General features: G+C 52.7%; 1 non-coding gene across 1 annotated transcript; it reads right to left on the reverse strand.

The window, feature by feature from the left end:
- Positions 1-3,537: 3,537 nt before the first annotated feature.
- LOC122540236 (uncharacterized) lies at positions 3,538-6,061 on the reverse strand. The gene is made up of 2 exons (XR_015755142.1): positions 5,941-6,061; positions 3,538-3,800 (listed from the first exon to the last, which is right to left on the reverse strand). It is a non-coding gene; the product is annotated as an uncharacterized LOC122540236 (transcript).

Raw genomic sequence — 6,061 nt, forward strand, 5'->3', positions numbered from 1 at the left:
CCTGACACACCTCTGCGAACCGCACATCGCCCTGACACACCTCTGCGAACCGCACATCACCCTGACACACTTCTGCGAACCGCACATCGTCCTGACACACCTCTGCGAACCGTGCAACGCCCTGACACACCTCTGCGAACCGCGCAACACCCTGACACACCTCTGCGAACTGTGCAACGCCCTGACACACCTCTGCGAACCGCACATCGCCCTGACACACCTCTGCGAACCGTGCAACGCCCTGACACACCTCTGCGAACCGCACAACGCCCTGACACACCACTGCGAACCGCGCAACAACCTGACACACCTCTGCGAACCGTGCAACGCCCTGACACACCTCTGCGAACCACACATCGCCCTGACACACCTCTGCGAACCGTGCAACGCCCTGACACACCTCTGCGAACCACACATCGCCCTGACACACCTCTGCGAACCGTGCAACGCCCTGACACACCTCTGCGAACCGCACATCGCCCTGACACACATCTGCGAACCACACATCGCCCTGACACACATCTGCGAACCGCACATCGCCCTGACACACACCTGCGAACTGTGCAACGCCCTGACACACCTCTGCGAACCGCGCAACGCCCTGGCACACCTCTGCGAACCGCACAACGCCCTGACACACCTCTGCGAACCGCGCAACGCCCTGGCACACCTCTGCGAACCGCACAACGCCCTGGCACACCTCTGCGAACCGCACATCGCCCTGACACACCTCTGCGAACCGCACATCGCCCTGACACACCTCTGCGAACCGCACATCGCCCTGACACACCTCTGCGAACCACGCAACGCCCTGGCACACCTCTGCGAACCGCGCATCGCCCTGACACACCTCTGCGAACCGTGCAACGCCCTGACACACCTCTGCGAACCGTGCAACGCCCTGACACACCTCTGCGAACCGTGCAACGCCCTGGCACACCTCTGCGAACCGTGCAACGCCCTGACACACCTCTGCGAACCGTGCAACGCCCTGACACACCTCTGCGAAACGCGCAACGCCCTGACACATCTCTGCGAACCGTGCAACGCCCTGACACACCTCTGCGAACCGTGCAACGCCCTGACACACCTCTGCGAACCGCCCATAGCCCTGACACACCTCTGCGAAACGCGCAACGCCCTGGCACACCTCTGCGAACCGCCCATCGCCCTGACACACCTCTGCGAACCGCGCAACCTGACACACCTCTGCGAACCGCACATCGCCCTGACACACCTCTGCGAACCGAGCAACGCCCTGACACACCTCTGCAAACCGCACATCGCCCTGACACACCTCTGCGAACCGCACATCGCCCTGACACACCTCTGCGAACCGCCCATCGCCCTGACACACCTCTGCGAACCGCCCATCGCCCTGACATACCTCTGCGAACCGCCCATCGCCCTGACACACCTCTGCGAACCGCCCATCGCCCTGACACACCTCTGCGAACCGTGCATCGTCCTGACACACCTCTGCGAACCGCCCATCGCCCTGACACACCTCTGCGAACCGCGCAACGTCCTGACACACCTCTGCGAACCGCACATCGCCCTGACACACCTCTGCGAACCGCACATCACCCTGACACACTTCTGCGAACCGCACATCGTCCTGACACACCTCTGCGAACCGTGCAACGCCCTGACACACCTCTGCGAACCGCGCAACACCCTGACACACCTCTGCGAACTGTGCAACGCCCTGACACACCTCTGCGAACCGCACATCGCCCTGACACACCTCTGCGAACCGTGCAACGCCCTGACACACCTCTGCGAACCGCACAACGCCCTGACACACCACTGCGAACCGCGCAACAACCTGACACACCTCTGCGAACCGTGCAACGCCCTGACACACCTCTGCGAACCACACATCGCCCTGACACACCTCTGCGAACCGTGCAACGCCCTGACACACCTCTGCGAACCACACATCGCCCTGACACACCTCTGCGAACCGTGCAACGCCCTGACACACCTCTGCGAACCGCACATCGCCCTGACACACATCTGCGAACCACACATCGCCCTGACACACATCTGCGAACCGCACATCGCCCTGACACACATCTGCGAACTGCACAACGCCCTGACACACATCTGCGAACCGCACATCGCCCTGACACACCTCTGCGAACCGCACATCGCCCTGACACACCTCTGCGAACCGCCCATCATCCTGATAAACCTTTTTTGCACCCTCTACATTCCTTCTACAATCTTGAATTCCAGAACTGTACACAATACTCTAGTTGTGGTCTAACCAATGTTTTATACAGTTATAACATAACCTCCACGCCTCAGCTAATAAAGGCAAGTAACCACATCATCCACCTGTACTGCTAAGGGACTAGTGTCCCGAAACACCAAGGTCCCTCCGGTCCCCAGTGCATCCCAGGATCCTACTGTCTATCAAGTATTCCCTTGCCTTGTTTGTCCTGCCCAAGTGCATCACCTCACATTTACTCAGATGTGGTTTTCTATTTGCCACTGACCAGCCCGTCTCTATCCCCCTGTAATCCAAGGCTATCCCCCTAAAGATTAACCACCTGGTCAATTTTTGCATCATCTGCAAACTTATCGAGTAACCCTCTGACATTCACGTCTAAATCATTTTTATAAACCACATTATGTTTCATCAACTTAGGGATGTCTGTTTCTCACTCTGTTCTGTGAAGTACATGGAACCTGCCAGTTTCTCCAGCTCAGGATTTCTGACATTTTAATCACTGAGCAAGTGAACGATGATGAATCGGCTGGATTTCCATCCAAAAGGGAACCTTGTTCACCCATTGGTCTCCAATCAAGATGGTCAATAAGAAACTCAGGGCAGCTGGAGAGTGGATCCAGTTTGATTCCTAGTTTTTAGAATTAGCCAACAGGGTATTTTATTTTCACCTTTCTAAATATTATCTTTGCAGAATCTTTGTTCTCATTTAGGTTGTGTCTGTCTGTTTTGAAATTAAAAGGGGACATAGTTCTCATTCTGGATTCTAGCTCAGACGTTCATCTGTTTTGCCACTTGTTTACAAAGATGCTTTGGCTAATAATAAAGTGATTGAATCTTTTGAAACCTTATGAAAGTCTTGTTTATTCTGTATGGCAGCAGCAAAGGGAACCAATTTGCCAGTTGATTGAATCAAAACATTGATAAAGATGTGGCCCAAGGGGCAGTGGGGCTGGATTATCATTGATAATAGCTCACCACATCACCTTAGAGAGCACCTTCCCAAGGGCAACAGATACATTACCCCCTTTGCAGGTTCCCCTCCAGGCTCACCATCCGGACTTGAAAATGTGCCACTGTTCTTCGATGTCACTGGGTCAAAATCCTGGAATTCCCTCCCATAGGACATCGTGGGTCAAGCTACAGCACGTGGACTGCAACTCACCATCTTCTCCAAGGGGCAACTAGGGATGGACAATAAAGGCTGGCCCAGCCCTTCACACACAGGTCCCATGAGTGAATAATAAAGAAAATCCAAAAGGAAGAAATTGGTTGTGGAAGCAGCGGAGGTAAAAGCAGTGTAGTCTCAGTAAGATCTTTAATGTACAGGATCTGCCCTCGAACAGACAACTCAGCTCACAGTCCCTGGTGACGGTAGATTTACATAACTCTTCATGGGAGGCAGTGGCCGAATCTTCCGACCAGCCCAGCCACCCTTCCTCTGCCAGAGGCCACTTGATGGCCGGATCCCCAGCCAGCGATTACGGCCAGCTTTACCTATCACTCGCTTGTTATGGTCAACATTGGACACACGGCCGACAGTTGCTACACACGACTCGAGAACCTGAAGGGGGCAGGGGGAGCAAGAATCAGAGAACATGAGAGGGACGAGAGTGAATGTCAGCACGACGGTGAGAGAGAGAGAGAGACAGTGTCGGGGAGCGAGGGCAAGAGGTAGAGCAAGGGCAACAGGGAGTGCAGGAACACAGGGAGTGAGACATGGATAGAGTGAAAGGGAGCCTTTCATAGATTCATACAGCACAGAAAAGGCCCCTCGGCCCATCAAATCTGTACTAACATAACCACCACTAAAACTGCACTATCCCAATATCCTGCTCTTCTCCCATATCCCTGAATGTCAGGATATTTGAAATGCTCATCCAAATATTTTTTCCAAGGTTGGTGAGGTTTCCAGTCTCTGCTACTTTCCCAGGCATTCCAGATTCCCACCACCCTGAGTGAAAAAGGTTTTTGCCAAATCCTCTATGAATCTCCTGCCCCTTACCCTAACCCCATGCCCTCTTGTGATTGATCCCTCAACCAAGGGGAACAGCTGCTCTCTATTCACCCTGTTCATACCCCTCACAATCCTATCCACCTCAGTCATGTCCCCTTAGTCTTCTCTGCTCTGCTCTAAAGAAAACAATCCAAACCTATCTTGTCTCTCCTTGTAGCTCAATGTCTCCTTCATAGGCAACATCCTGGTGAACCTCCTCTGTACCCCTGAAGTGCTATCACATCCTTCCTGTGGGGAGGTGACCAGAACTGCACAGTACTCCAGCTGTGGCCTGACCAATGCTCTGTATAACTCCAACATCACCTCCTTGCTCTTATACTCTGCGCCATGACTGATAAAAGCAAGTGTCTCATGTGTCACCCCTATTCCAGGGCTCTGCTGACTTCTGGGATCTGTGAATAATTATCCCAAGATCCCTCTGCTCCTCTGAGCTACCCAGTGTCCTGCCATTCATTAAATACTGACTCATCTTGTTTCTCCTTCCAAAGTGAATCAGCTCACACTTATCAGGGTTAAATACCATCTGCCACTGCTCTGACCATGTAGCCCAAGCTACATCTTCCTGTCACCTACAACCATCATCTTTGCTACTAACCACTCGACCAATCTTGGTGTCATTTCCATCATATCATTTGTGTATATACCAAACACTAAGGGTCTCAGTGCTGATCCTTGTGGTACGCCAATGGACACCAGCATCCAGTCACTCACACAGCCTTCTCCCAACACCCTTCGTGTCTGATTACTCAGCCAGTTTCTGATCCATCTTGCCAAGTTTCCCTCAGTTCTGTGTACTTTAATCCCCTCAGTCTCCCATGTGGGACCGTGTCAAAAGCTTTGGTAAAATCCAGATAAACGACATCAATTGAAATTCCCTCTCCACACTTGATCATGTTTTCAAAACATTCTAACAAATTTGTTAGACATGACCTCCCTCTGACAAAGCTATGCTGACTATCCCTAATTAACTAATGGCTTTCCAAGTGGGTATTAATTTGCTCCTTCAGAATTTTCTCCAATAGTTTCCCTATCACTGATGTGAGACTCACTGCTGTGTAATTGGTTCACTGGTTCATCTCTACCAATCCTGTTAAAAAGTGGAACCACATCAGCCATCCTCCAGTCCTCTGGCACTTTCCCTGTGGCCTGAGAGGAATTAATAATGTGCACCAGAGCCCCTGCAATTTCCTGCATCAGCTCCCACAGCAGCCTGAGATGCAATTCATCTGGGTCAGGGGTTTTGTCTGTTCTTAAGCCCAACAGAGTCTCCAATACCTCTCCATTTCCTATGTCAAACTGTGCAAGTTCCTCACAGTCCCTTTTCCTGATTCCGTACCTACGTTCTCCCTTTCCAGAGTGAAGACAGACGAGAAATATTCATTCAACCCCCTCCAATATCCTGCAGTGTCACACACACAAGTTGCCCCCCTTGGTGCCCTACTCTGTCCCTTGTTAACCTCTTCCCTCGAATGCATTTACAAAGGTGTCTGAGGAAGAAAGCCTTAGTGAGGGAGAGATAGACGGGGTGAGTGTGAATGAGACATGGAGAGACAGTCCTACAGAGAGGGAATGAGGTGGGGAGGGGGTACAGAGAGGGAATGAGGTGGGGAGGGGGTACAGAGAGGGAATGAGGTGGGGAGGGGGTACAGAGTGCGTGCGAGGGGAGAGGGGGTACAGAGAAACATACCTGAACCTGGCGCTTGGACGGTAGCTGAACGATCGCTGTGCCATTCACCTTCCGAAGCAACACACCACAGGTACCTGGAATCAGCGGGGAGTTGGGGAGGGGGGAATGGGGAGAGGGGGGA

This window comes from Chiloscyllium plagiosum, unplaced genomic scaffold (assembly GCF_037043375.1).
Source record: "Chiloscyllium plagiosum isolate Xiang-an unplaced genomic scaffold, Cpla_swu_hap1 HiC_scaffold_3, whole genome shotgun sequence".
Taxonomy (NCBI): domain Eukaryota; kingdom Metazoa; phylum Chordata; class Chondrichthyes; order Orectolobiformes; family Hemiscylliidae; genus Chiloscyllium; species Chiloscyllium plagiosum.